Raw genomic sequence first — 15,202 nt, 5'->3', positions numbered from 1 at the left:
CCGTATTTTACGCGATGGGAGTGAGAATGTGTTGAAAACTTTGCCAGAACTGCCTCTCTGAACAGTGGTGGGAGACCTAGCAAGAGATATAGTATTATGGTAGTAAACATAACGTGGGCCACAGGTAATTGCTTGTTTTATTCCAAAATGTTGGAGCACTATTGTTAAAAACCTTTTAAGTGTTTTAGATTATAGCCTTTATGTCTTTATTTTTAAATACTGTACAAGGATCTATAGAGAAAGTATTTAGATCGGTTTTTTTCTGGGATTTGTTGACATTAAGAAATGTGTAAAAAAGCCGCTTATTACAATTATACATGACATGTTTGCATTATCCAGTTTGTGTGTTGTGTCATTGTCTGTCATGGCGGAGCAGTTGTCGCAGGCTGGGGGCCCGAGCTGGTTTGGATTGGGTTCTTGCCATCGGCGTCCTCGGCATGTCGTCCTGGCAATCGTAGCAGCATGCTGCGAGAAAGAGCTCGTCCTCAAAGTCGTACGTACAAGATGTCAGACAGTTTTACTCAATAATGTTGTTCGGTCAAACAAGCTCAATAGCCTTACTTATCTGCAAAACAACATCAAACAAGAAAGTGTATATTGAATATTTCATTTACAGTTTGCAGGCCTCATGGGGGTTGGAAGATCATCATGCTGATCTTTGGCATTGTTGTCGTTGTCGCAAGGAACCAAGGTCATGTGGTTTATCTAGCTATCTAATATTAATCTACCTTGAAGCTAATTTTGTCTCGATTTCTGTTATTCTACTTCTCTGTATTATAATGCGAAAGTTTTAATAACACTTGGTGCAATATTTGTCAATGTATTATGCTAATGTTGCTTTTCTAACGCTAACACTCTTCTATCCTTCGATGCTAATGTTTTCTCCATCCACCTTGATGCTGTTCTCTCTATCTATCACAATGCTAACATCTCTCTACCTAACGCTAACATTCTACTATCTAACGCTAAAATTCTCACTATCTAAATGCTAACATTCCTCTTTTTTGGCTAACATTCTGTCTATTTAATGCTATTCCTCTTCCTACGCTAACACTCTTTCTATCACCTGATGATAATGTTCTCTATGTCTATCTCAATGCTAAAACTACTCTCCATCTACCTTGTTGCTAAAATTCTATCAAAAGCTTAAGTTCTTTCTATCTACCTTGGCGCTAACATTTTCTCTAGCCAATCTACCTGATGCTAACGTGTTCTCTATCTACATGATGCTAACATGTTCTATATACTAGATGCTAATGTTTTTTCTCTATCTTGATGTTGGTTCTTGTTTACGCTCTAGCTTAACATCCTTCCCAGTTGAAGCTAAACACATTGTCTCTCTTGTACATCTGCCATTGATGCTTATGTGTTTTTCTCTGTCTTGAAGCTCTGTTTTTCTTCTCTTATCTACAGGTCAAAGAAGTTTGACAACGCTACCTCTGAGTTGGGAAAGGTCTTCACAACAGCGAAGAATCGAGAGCTTTGCTCGAGTCTATACAGCAAATGTAATGTTTATTATGTAACCTATTACAAAAACCCTTAAGAGGTAGTCTAGCTTGGCTAAACCGGTGTTCTAGGATAGGGTGACCAGAAGTCCCTGGTTTACGGGGACAGTCCCCGGTTTTGGTGACCTGTCCCCGGTTTTCACTGTGATGACAGACCCGAATTGGAATGAAAGAAAGAAACATTAACCAAACGTAGCCGTTAGTCACTCAAGACAGCCAGAGCCAGCGCTGCTCAGAGCTCAGAGATGTTTAGAAAGCCTTATTATAATGTTAAAATGACTGATTATTTACAGGAGTCGGTGGGCTTAGCAAACGCACTTTTGAGTTTTAAAAAAGGATATTATTCTTTAACAGAAAGGTCAACCTCTTTAGGATCAGACCTTTAGGGGGGTCACAGCCCCTGATGAGAACAGCTCCAGGCCTAGTGTCCCCGTTTTAGGTTTACAAAAATAAAAGCATGAGTGTTTTGGAGGATATATACGCTTAAATAAATCTGGTCACCTTATTCCGGATGAATGCTTTCCAGTGGACATTAAAGAAAGCTTCTCTCAAGCATACAGAAATTATTTTACACTTCAGTTTTGCATTGATTATAATAATTATATTTTGAAAAACTCTCAAGGATACAGCCACTTTGGCTATACTGGTAGAAGAAATACTCCTCCACCACACAGGGAGTTTTAGGCTAATTTTTAATTAGCATAGTAATAGATCGAATGGCCTAATAATAATGATAATAATAATAATAAGACTACTCTCAACACCACAATTTCAAATCAAGCAGCATGAAGGCCCTTCGGGGCATAAAAAAAAACAGATTTCTTTGTAAAATAAATAAGATTTTAGATCACGCCAAGAATAGTGAATACAAATGTCAAAATATAATTAATAATCATATGCAAGTCAATTGCATTGACATAGGATCTTATGTGTCCATTCATCAAAACGGCTGCAGCTCGGCGTTTTGACATCTCAAATAATCCCTGCAATTAGAGCCGAGAAAAATCAAAACACTTCCCAGTATGTTATGTGTACATAGATATTCAAAAAGATATTGGTTGGTTGTCACTACTTTGCTGTTTTATATCTTGGTTTATCTTCACTCTTGTATCCCGCTATCTGTTTCTTGATGTGTTGCAGGCTCATTGCTGTGGCCTGGGGGGCTCTGCGGACTGGGAGAGACAAATCCCTGATCCTGTAGGTGCAGCGATGGAGTGTATGGTCCATCTACATGTAAATCCAAACCTCAGGTTGGTTTTTTGGAATTACCTCAAAGATCAGGTGTAAAAATATAGGATTTATATAGGTATTGAGTGAGTCTTTTTTTCATTTTTTTGTTTGCTTACAACGTTTAGCTGATTTCCCCACTGTAAAAAACACAAAACACAATACACAAAAACACAAACACAAGATGTTAAACTCAACAAGTCCCTAGCAAAAGCAAATACTGCATTCAAAACTATTACATCTCTTTAAAAAAAAAGATTTTGGAATCAAAATGACACACACGGGTCAGATGACTAGCTCTGTCTTCCAACCAACAGTCACTGATGCGCTATGTGTACTATGAATATCTGTAGTTGGTGTGAAAGATTGTCACAGTACACCTACTCCATATGAAAAAAACAAATACAACATGGTTGAGTAGAACTTGGAATTTGAATGGGGCGTTGCAAAAAAGTGTGATACAGAATTGGACACTGAGTGTAATGCAGAATTGTGCTTGAAATTTTGCAGACAGTTTTAGGGATTGGTGCATGAGTTTTAGGTTCCGTGATATCGTTTCAAGTTCCAAATTTTGGTATGTAAATAACTGGAAAAAACTGAATGACGTTTTTTTTCTTTTTTTGTAAATAATGTACCAAAAATTGTGAACCTTGTGTAGTCAACTGTGTGTGGTTATAGGCGTCTGTGACACAGGTGATAGAGATTGTTGGTGTTTCATTCCAGGTAATTCTGTAATTCTGTGATCAGATCCTGAATCCTAAATTCTTAATAACCCGAAATAACTGTGGTAGTTCTGCTGCCTTGGAGGGTCTGTAAAGCTCTGCCGGACCTTTCTTCGCTGCAAAATAGCCTAGAATGTTTTGGTTGAACGTGTGACGTTCAAGAGTTGTTTTAGTCGTGCAAGAGAAGTCTAGCTAGTTGTCTGGATTTACCCTGCAGAGATCTGAGGACCAGTTAAGGATAGCTCTCCAAAAAAATCACCTGAGTTAATTCCAACACAAAGAAAGCGTAAGGAAACGGACATCGGCGGGAAAAGTCAGCATCCAGTGGAATATCCTGTGGCGTGACGTGGAACGTCGCAGATATAAAGTAGTAAAGCTCTAAGCAGCAAAATAAAGTCTGGGGGGCAATATTTTTAACGGAAATACTGTATGAATTTTGGATCAGTATGCTTAAACAAACATAGTCTGTAAATGTGTCCATAATGTGACCTGTTCCTTTCCCTCTGTGGATTGTGTCTGATTTCTGTTTATATGTAAATTTTGCGCCGTCTTGGCCAGGTCTCCTCGAAAAAGAGATTTCAATCTCAAGGGACTTCCTGGTTAAATAAATAAAATAAAAAAAATAATGTCTTTTTTTTTTTTTTTAAATACTATACTTTTATTTCTGGTCCTTGTAGGAAAATGGACTGTTTTTTCTTGTCTTTTGTATGATGACCATGTGTGATATTGTTTCTTGCAGGGAGTCAGCGGCCCAGACGAAATCTACGCAACGGTACTCTATCAATCAACCAACTAATCAAGACACCATTCAGTTAACACTCGGTGATGTTTCCAGATAATAACCCTTTCCCTGTCTCTCCTGCAGGGCTGCGGTGATACATCTTTGTCTACGCAACATCGTATCAGATCTTATGGGCTTCGCTTTGGATTTGCTGTCACTGCAGTAAGCTTCAACTCTCATTCTCTTTGTGTGTTAGCGTGTTGTCACTGCATGGGTACTTTTTCATGGATTCATCAACTATGGTGTTGGGTTTAGGCAGGCAGGCAGCTTTATTTGTATAGCACATTTCAGCAACAGGGCAATTCAAAGTGCTTTACACAAAATCAGTTAAACAGATAAAACACAAGTAAAAACAGTTAAAAATCATAAGCATTAAAAACCGGTTAAAACACCAGAATAGACAGTTAAAAAAATAGACACATAAACAACAAGAATAAAAGTTACAGTGTAGCATAAGAAATCAAAGAAATGAGCAGTCATTTAAAGAAAGGCAGCATCAAAAAGAAAGGTCTTCAGCCTTGATTTAAAAGAACTAGAGTAGCAGCGGATCTACAGGTTTTGGGAGTTTATTCCAGATATGAGGAGCATAGAAATGAAAGCTGCTTCCCTGTTGTTCTGACTCTGTGGACAGAAATAGACCTGTCCAGATGACCTGAGAGGTCTGGGGGGGTCATAGTAGTAGCAGACCTGTCCAGATGACCTGAGGGTCTGGGGGGGTCATAGTGTAGTAGCAGATCAGAAATGTATTTGGACCTAAACCGTTAAGGGATTTATAAACTAGCAAGAGTACTTTGAAATCAATTCTTGAGACACAGGAAGCAGGTAAGACTCAGAACTGGAGATGTGATCCAGTCTCTTGGTCTTAGTGAGGACTCGAGCAGCAGCGTTCGAATCAGCTGCAGCTGTCTGATTGATTTTTTAGGGAGACCGTTTAATGCCCAACTGTAACAACAAAGCCTAATCTTAATGCATCTAAATTTGCTTCAGCTCAGGTTGACTCTACTAAGTTGTGGCATTAAGTTATGGTTTGCAAGTCACAACGCAGGTCTTCATCTTTGTAATGACGCCCGAGTCAAGTAGTCCAGGACAAGCTAGTCTTAAATCCAAATCCTAAAAAGTGCATTTTGTCCCCTAAAGAAGTCGTTAGTAACTGTTTATTAAGAGATCTAATGATCTAAAAAAGTTGATCACAAAAAAGAGGATCTAATGTTAAGTGTCAAACTAAATACAAAGGTGGCCTCAAAAGTGTCAGTACCAACCAAGGTGTGGTGACTTTGGGATGCTTTCTGTGTTTGGCTAAAGGGGTTAAGTACTTTTGAATGTAATTAAATGTTTAAGGTTTTAATGTGTAACCCTTGTGTTGTCTTCCCCGTCAAATGAAAATCAACACTTTTGTTGAGCTTTTGTCATTATTTGAACTTTTCTCATGTTTTGTCCAATTTTTCAACACTTTTGCGCTTTTTTGACGTTTAACACTACTTAACACTAACTTTTTAACTTGAGTTTTGCAGTGATTATCAGAATTTATGGTCAATAAACCTCATTTATAGAGTCACAAAAGCAGAAATTAGAAATTACTTAGAAAAAAATTAAAGGAAGGATGTTGATGATAATCACAGACTGGAATATGTCAACTTTACTCAATACTATTTCAAAAAAACACTAATTTGTCAAATGGTTATAAAAATGAATAAGACAGCCCAAAATTAATGAAATAGAGTGTGTATTGCCAAAGAGCGTTGGTGGAACAATCATCAATCAAATTACAATTGGGTAGTTAAAAAAGAACATTGTTATAGGAAAACGGGTCAATTGACCGAGGACAACACAAGGGTTAAAGAAATGATTCTTCAATGCTGCCGAAGCGAAACAGGTTGGAGAATGATTCAAGTAAAAACATTTACATTAATGTGAAGTGAAAAATATTCCAGAGCCAGCACCACCCATTGTATTATACTATTTTAGGAGAAGAAGTCCACTCAGCTGCTGCTGGCTGACAGGAGATCAGAAAGCCCAACAAGTGATTGACCGCTCATGCAGACTGTAAACCGAAGAACATTATCTTTAGAACAGCTTTGCTTCCAGTCAGAATTGAACTTTAACAGCTGTTGTATGCAGGGTGTACATGGTTGATTGCACAATGTATTCACAACTGAGTGAATTTAAGGTGTCTGATGGCTTATGTGCTGCGCTGGGTACCTGTCTGTCTTTCTAACCGACTACCTGTCCTCCAGCTGTTGGGGCTGCTGATCACCATCTGATGATCTATCAGGTCAAACGGTACGACAGCTCCGGAGGAACTCCATCGCCATGAAGGGTTATTAAAAGAAAACCTTCACCCCTGCCTACCTGTGCCTCTGCACTGTACTATGAGGAATCAGTTGTCAATACAAGACCTCTTATTATTACTTTTTAACACCGTTCGTGGTTTCTAAGGGAGGGTGAGCAGGGAAGGCGAGAGACAGAGGGACGATGTGGCATGCTGCATGCGATTTTTCATTTGTAGTTTTGCGCTGCCTACAGAAGTGTTTTACTTTAGCTTTTACTTAAAGAATACGCTCAAGTAACAGACATTTATTTTTTTGGATTTATTGCATCAGTTGTGTGTTTTTGATGGAATGCAGTAATTTACTAGTATCATGCAACAGAGACATATGTACACAAGAAGTGGTCCTGTGCTCAACATTCACCACTGTGACTTATCTTTATAACCGAGGAGATCATACCATCCAGTGCAGTTCAAAAAAAACAGCGTAATGGTGTTTTTCCACCGCATGGTACCTCCTTCTCTTACGAAAAAAAGTCCCTGGTACCTGCTACAGGTACTTTTTGTACCACCTCAGTTGAGGTTCCAGCGAGCTGAGACGACACAAAAGGTGATGTAGAAACCTTGCAGACTACTGATTGTCGGAGAGAAACGTCCGGACAAATCACATGCGTCATATGTAGCGACGGGGGGGGGGGGGGTTGTTCTGAACAAACCGCCGGGGTTTTAAGCCAGCAGGTTTTTTTTTGCTGCCTCAGCTTCTTTTGAAACTAAAAATTTGTCTTCTGGCTGTGACAATAGCCCGTGCCAAGAATCAAAAACAGCACAAATACACGTTCTGTGTGTGTGTAGCGTTAGGTAACGGCAGTTTGGCTATGACGACCAGCCACGCTCGGCTCAAATGAAAGTGCAGTTCTGCAATGGAGGGGAACGCGGCCGAGTCCAGTCCAGCTGAGCGAGTCCAGCAGGTACCTGTAACGGAAAAAACGCCATCATGGTTTAGCCAAAGATAGCATTAAAGTTTCTTATGATGAATGATTTATTCGGTTAACAGTAATGAAAGAAACCAATCATTACCATAATTTGTCACCATAGCTAACCGAAAAAAGGAATAGGCTGAAGCCAAGGAGTATTTTTGCATAGCTATAATCCCCAGAAATCACCCAGAAACCAAAAAATGAATCTAAGTACTTGAAACACACTCCTAGTCATTTCGCATTTAATCAAAGACTTCCTAGCACTTAATTATTTTAGATTGTAAATCTCTCTTTGCAAAATTCGACTTGGCTAGAAGTAGGTGATGCAATACTCCTTGTAGACAAGCTAATGCTAACACGCTAGGCAGCCAGGAAACAGAGCAGCTGCGCTATTCGGCCCATAGGTTTCCCACCCTGAATGTCATTTAGCTTAACAATCACTCAGTTAACTGTTGGCAAGCTAGCTAACTCTTTCACAGACTGGCCAATGAGTCACGGTAGTTTATGCTTAAGACAGTGGTACTAAACGAAGTTAATGAATTAGACGGTGCATGAGCTAATAGGTAATAGGATAGTTTCCTAGTTTTCTTTGGTCAAAACAACCCGAATTGTACCTAACACTCTACCTGATGGCCAAACGTTTGTGTATTACTGCTTTGCTGCCAAAAGCGTAGCTGGTTAAAGATAGGTGTTATCAGACCTTTAGTCAGTGTAAAATAAATGGATTTGGTCAGATTGGGTCCAGTATGGAGTAGGGTCCAGGACTGGTCGCAGAGTAGGGGGGACACTGCAGCCTAGTGTTTTGTTTTTTTTAGCCATTGCGTTAATCCAATTTCTAAACCTTTGCAGTAGTGCTGTGTGTTGTGAAACAATAAATAAGGACAATGTATGAGTGGCTATTTTCCATGCATATGTGTATGTAAAGCACTTAAAAAACTGAACCTCCACTAGATGACTGTAAATCCAGACATTTTGAAAAATGGTTTTTCTGTAGGGAGCCAGAAAATGTGAGGAATGTAAATCCCAACACTTGGGCACTGGCCACACAATTAGAGCATATGTTTTAAATGTAATTGTTCATGTAGAAGCAAATTAAGATAAGACACATAGCTCATTTATTTCAGTTTCATTGAGGATGTGGACCACCAAGGCTCAGGGTTTTGAGATTCCCACAAACAGTGAACACCCCACCACCATTAAAAAACAAAAAGGGACAAATGAGTTTAAGTGGACAACAATCCTGTAACATGAACTAGTTTTATTGTGAAATTGCACTCATATCTTTCAGACTAAACTAATAGTGTTAACTACTGTGTTATGTTTATATTATTGTAGTGCATTAATAAATGTGTGATGGAGGCCAATAGAGAGAGAGAGATGGGGGGTTTTAAAGGCTACAGAGTGGTATGGCAGAATGGTTAAGGGCTTATCCAAAGGACTCCCTGGAGTCTATATTTCATAAAAATTTACATAAGCGTGGAATACATACATCCATAATCACGACCAGAAAAATTGCCTCTGGGGGAATATTAATGTTTTCTGATGTCGAAGGTAAGATCAAAAGAACAAAAAACTTATAACAAACAGTCATACTCATGCATAAAAGAAAAACAAACAACTTATTATTTCAAACAAAAATTTTATCCCGTTTGAATAGAGCCATTAATCACACATATGATGTTTTGGTTTTTGTCAATTAAAAGATAATTTTCCGTGAAACGATTTGGGCTCATTGTTTTTCATTTATTTTATTTATGTAAGTTATTTTTATCCATTACAACAAAAGAAACAGCTTATGCAAACATCAAATTTTAAGTCCTGAAAGAAAAGGAGCAGAAAGAAGAGCTAATATTCAATTTCCTAAATGCATTCAAGACACATGGTTTAAAGGGCATACGATTGTTTTTTAGAAGAGTTTCTGCTGTCTTCATTCAAAGTGTTCACATACGCTCTCTGAAGGCATTCAAAGGGGACTATATGCAATTTATTTGTTTGGGGTAAACTGTCTTTGAAACTCCAAAAATTAAAAAGATTTAGGCAAGTACAACTGGCCACTTTGAGGTAATGTTCTACCCAATCCACGAAGCCCAAAGGAGGCTGTCAACACTCACATCGGAACCAGTGGCGCTATGGAGGCCAATAAAGAGGAAATGAGAGCAGGTAATTAGTTTTTGTGCAGAGATTGTTGTAAACATGTACACATGTGTGTGTGTCCCTGCAGCCAGGTTCCAAAACCTGGTGGAAAGCAGATTGTAGTGTTGTGTTCATGTGACACGTACTTTTGGCCACATAGTTTGTCTCAGAGAAGAATCAACCAGCAGCCGTTAGATGGCAGTACACACACAGCAAAACAGGCAAACTGAACAACACAGTGGGACCACAGTGCTGAGGAGCAGTTTATCTTCAGATTCAGGCACCGACGTTCATCTCCACAGTTCACATGGTGTGGATGAACTGGAAAGAAGATAACTAGTCTACTTGATGCGGCTTTAAGTGGGTACTCTGTCCCACTGCTGCCAATAACATCAGGCGCTGGTTATGATGGCGGGTAATCTAACACAGTGCATGGTGGAATGCAACAGGTACACTTACTCCACTCCAATTCAGGGTACTTGTACCTTACTTGAGTTGTACATACTTGAGTATTTCCCGTTGTGAAATTTATACGTGTCTCCACTACATGTCAGGTCATTATTGTACATTTTAATTACTCCTTTTGGTGGACGCTTTAGTTACTTTCAGATGGCAGTTTTCAGGCCCACACTGCAAATTATTGGTTAGTCGTACCAATAGATAAAAAAAAAACTGTGATTTAGAAAATGTAGATAACTATGTTGTTTTAAAAAGTGAATTCCTATTTAAATTTTCCAATTTAAGCGGCATGCACAGATAATTCACTTGTTTTGAGAACCTTTCTCTCAGAGTTAGCGTACTCCGATGTGTTGATGTTGACTGTTTGCAATAACTGAAACATGAAGTTGTTCCTATATATGTAAGAGCTAAGCTCTCTTAGCTAAAAAAAAAACTGGAATCAACTGGAAAAAAGCATTGTCACAAAGCTGAAAACAGGGCTGTTTTTTGACACTGTGAAACATTTTTGGGAGATCCGTGGTTCCCACAGGACATACACACAGAAACATAAGATGATCTTAGAATATGATGCTTTCTTTAGATTACAGTACAGTATATAAGTAGTTAAAATGAGCACCATTAAACATCTACAGCAGGAAAATACATAATGCAGCAGGATATTCATCCAGAAATATCAGTTAGAAGAGGAAAACACTGAACATTTACTGCACAATGGTACTTTAAGTAAATAAGCTATACATGACAATACATGTACTCATGGAATGTTTAGAAGGGAGTGACCATGGAGTGGTGGATGAAGAATTAGGTTAGAGTCAGCTCCCGGCCCAATTAGCCAAGTAGTAGTGTTTTAGATTAGAAGATTAGATTAGAATTTATTCATCCACAACGGGGAAATGTTGTTGTTACACCGCAGCAGCATTTTTTCAAAACAGCAAAAAAACAAAAACAAGAAACACAAGAGATACAGGCAAACAATAGACATGGTTATGGTTCCAACTTCGTATTTAGCACTCTGTGCTCTTATTGCTCAAAGCAGAATGGCAGGCAGGAGGCAAGCCACAGTGCGGCGCATTGACGCCGTTGCAGAGGTTCAGCGGAGAGAAGCAGAGAGTCCTCGGAGCCGCGCTTTGCTCAGATTCAGCAGGTGGGAGACGACACGGGGTCAAGCTAGTGCTATTATCCTCCAGCTAGCATCTCTGCTGCAAGTCTTGGACTAGCAGATCTGACGTGAAGAATCTAAAAAAACTACCGTGGAAAGCAGGGTCACGTAGTATTCGGCCATGTTCGGCAGGAGATGGAGACGACGAGATAGAAAGCAAAGATGTAATATTCACATGGTCGGCTGAAAGAGGGATAGAAAGGTCTAAGCTTCAATATCTCTATCATTCTATCTATCTATCTCTATCTATTATGAAAGCATATGGGGTTGAGGTCTTCAACTGCTTAAACCAGATTATTAAACAGAAAATTATTTGTTTTTCGATCAATATCGTGAAAGATATGGAAAATGGATGGGTCTCTCCATGTCAACTCAAGCCCGTATCTCAGTGAAATTCGTCAAATCGTGGTAAATTTACCCAGGGTCAGATTTGTGAGCTCTATGCTAGCTCTGTCCTAATGCTGGGTAAAATTACATTCAGCAGGATTTAAATTCATCTGGAAAGGCAGGCGGCCGCGATTTAAGATGTTCTACTTTACAGAGGAAGAAAAGGATGGGCCTTCTGTTCCCCAACTTCAAACATACTTCTTGATCCTTTGTGTGAGGCACCTTCTGACTTGGTTCAGCCCAGATGTTGTCGTTTGGCATCATACCTTAGAAGTGTTATGACAGAGCGCTTGGTCACCCCATGACGTTCTTTTGCCATGTTTCTAACAACAGTGCCAGCTACGCTTGGCCCCATAAACTCACATAGTATCAAGACTTGGGAGCTTGGCTGTAACATACTGCCCGTGTAGACTGTAATGGTACCTTTCCCACCCCTTACTCAACAACATAAGCACTCCTGATTGGTGGGAGGACTGATAAACAGCCCCCACATCGGGAACAAAAAAGGGAGGACTCATGTCTAAAAGACATTTAGCAGGTTGGCTTATGCCTTTTTCTGACTTGCAGAAAAACATCAATCAACCATGTTCCTCTTCTTCTTTTACCTTCGATTAAGATCAGCACTCAAAGCACACGGTGTCCCCTGCAGAGATCTGCCCATGCTGGAAGTATTACTGTGCAGCCTAACCACTGTGGTATGGTGTCCAGGATTATCAGTCTTAGTGATATTGGCCGCTTGCTATTCCTATTGAGAGGCTTGGGCACGCGATTGCCCAAGACCTGAGTATCGATCTCTGACTGGCATGTGGTATGGTCTAACTGTCCAGAAGTATCTCGCAAAATCCAGACCATCAGCAGATTCAGTGAAAAGCACCACAGAAAATAATGAACAGGCCACTATGCACTTTCTGCCCAATAAAAGAACAAGGCACATAACCAATGCTCTGGCGTGCTTTCACATTGGTCAGCTCTGGAACGGTATTGCATCCAAAATTTCGCCTGTTGATGTACTGTGCCTTTACTGTTAAAGTCTTGACATTGAATGATCTGTAGCCTTTCAGCTCTCTGGGACTCAGACAGTGCTGTATATGCTGGATTACAGCTGCAAAGAAAATTATTGCAAACCGTTGGGAAACCACCTAACCTCTCTATACGGACATGGACCCTTTCCTATTGGATGTTGTCTATGTGGCAAATCTTCAAATATACTTCCACTCTGATCAAACAAAATAAATTAACATAGTTTTAGTAATGACAACCTGCTTCTTTATTAGCTGTGAGAGGAAAAGCACCATGGAAATCACAAAGGTCAAATTCTTGGGAACTTCCGTTGGAAAAATGGGTTTCACCTCAGTTTTTTTAGTATACTTTACATCTCACTTGAGGAGTGTCTTAGGAGTTCAAAAGGATCTTTGTTAGCAGGCAGTTTCACAGAAAAGCCACACTTGGTTCAAGTGTTTTGACAACCTCTGGATCATCGGTGACAACTGCTCTTAATTAAACTTCAGCATCCAGATAATAACCAGATTCTCATGGGGGAAAATAATTGTGGCTAATTTAACCGAAGGGAAAAAAACACACACACACACACAACCACCAAACACACACACACAACAACACACACACACGCAACATGCACACTCATGCTAGACTTTACGGATCTTTTGCCGAGATTACGGGTAAATAAAGCATACCAGCTGCCATTGCTCACAGAGACAAATATACACACTGGGTAGGATGGGTTGGTTGGTTTAGTAATGGACAATGATTCAATTCACTTTATTTATGGAATCAATTATAACAAGAGCTATCCGAGACACTTTACAGATATGTAGGTCTAGACACCACCCATAATTTACAAGGGACCCAACAGTTCTAGTATTACCCTCCAAGATTTTTCACACTTTAAAGTTTGCTCTAATTCTAAAATCAAAAAGTACTATACAAAACGACAATGATTGTCATGGCAAAATCTTCACCATGTATCATCTTCATCATCATCATGATTTGGCCAATTATTGAGAGGCTGAGAAGGCGTTTGGCTTTATCGGCTTATTCTTTCGGCACAGCAGTTTACAGGTACAGTTCAGTAGTTGCTAGGAAAGAAACGATCTCACTCCAACACAGCTGCCTCCGGCTTTATGCAGGCTGCGTACAGAGTACTACATCCTTATAACTGACGGTGTAAATCGTGTTTATATTCTACATAATATTTCATTTTCCAGGACTGCAAGAGACGTATTTTGGCATGACTCATTTCAAACCATTCCTTCTTTTGTTTCTAACCAAGTACAGTGACTGATCTGATGACACGTCACTGCCAGATATATGTATTACTGTCTAATTGTTTTTGTCACCTAATACAACTACAGCCAATTGAAGAACGTTACTAAATTAAATTAGATTTCTATGAAAAACCCTGGATTTGGGACTTTTGGGGCTGGAGAGGTGTTGACTATGCACATTATCAAATTAAGGGAAATCAGTGGCATTCGCCAAGGTTGAAAAGAAAAATGTTCTGGCATGAGGCCCAATTGTTCACATTAGAGTACAACATACAGTACATGACTTTGTCGTGGCGAAGATTAGGATATATCCCAGAGAGAGTTTTGTTTCCACCGTCAGTATTAACACACAGAAACATGCAGAACACAAACAGCCATCACAAGTATAGTCAGCAGCCTACACAAAATCAAGAACGCATTCATCTTCCCAGCTCACAAACCGTGGCAGATTGCTCAGGGCTTCTTTTGCAAAGGACACAGAACTCCGCTTGAACCAGCTCTTCTCATTTGAGAGCACGGGTATCTGATGGAAGTAATGTGAAGTGTGATTAGGGCGTGTGACAGTGTCATTTGCTATGACATTTGTAGGCATGCGACGGTTTCGGAGTTATATCTGACAGAACTGGGAGGGGGGGCAGAGCAACAGATGATTTGAAAGGGCAGAGTATGGTGATGCGGGGAAATTGTTTTTGAGATTGATAACTGGTTAAAGAAGCAGGGGGGAGACAGATACTCTTTTGCCAAAGCCCAGCAGGAGGTGGGGGGCCAAACACAAAAAATGCTCTGAGACTGAGTTTATGTATACGATGAGTCCAAGATAGTCAAGCTGCACAAATTGTCTACCGTTTTGCTGGAGGAGAAGTGGGCTTCAAAGGATGGGTTACTTAATTTGTATTTTCTATTAGAATCATAATTTAGGGTCCATTAATCGCTTCAAACTGTTGAAAGTCTGTGGCTTGAATCCAAAATGCTGAGTCTGCATGTTTTTATATCTGGTCTTGTCTATTTGACTGCAATTAAGTTGTTCTTTTCTAAAGTATTCCCTTCATGGTTAAACTGGTACATGCATGACATGCAATTTATGGCCACTATAATGAGAGCCAAACCAATGGAGGTAAGGGATGTGTGCTGCAATTTCCTATAGCTTATATCAAAGAACATGAGCGACTGCAGGTGTGGTAGCTTGCGTACATTGATTAAAGCTGGAGTGATGATGCAGTAAGAAATGAGAACAAAAGAGCATTTGATTGATATCTTAAAACCAACTATAGTCTAATGCAATGGATCGTATGTATGACAGT

General features: G+C 39.6%; 1 long non-coding RNA gene across 1 annotated transcript in view; it reads left to right on the top strand.

The window, feature by feature from the left end:
* Nucleotides 1–6,841: 6,841 nt before the first annotated feature.
* The window catches only part of LOC116673120 (uncharacterized), an 11,098-nt gene continuing 2,737 nt past the window's right edge, over nt 6,842–15,202 (top strand). The window contains exons 1-2 of the long non-coding RNA XR_004327752.1: nt 6,842–6,902; nt 8,185–8,189. This is a non-coding gene — a long non-coding RNA (uncharacterized LOC116673120). The remainder of the gene's footprint in view (nt 6,903–8,184; nt 8,190–15,202) is intronic.

Source organism: Etheostoma spectabile, chromosome 23 (genome assembly GCF_008692095.1).
Source record: "Etheostoma spectabile isolate EspeVRDwgs_2016 chromosome 23, UIUC_Espe_1.0, whole genome shotgun sequence".
NCBI classification, from domain to species: domain Eukaryota; kingdom Metazoa; phylum Chordata; class Actinopteri; order Perciformes; family Percidae; genus Etheostoma; species Etheostoma spectabile.
This window is presented reverse-complemented; position numbering and strand designations above follow the sequence as displayed.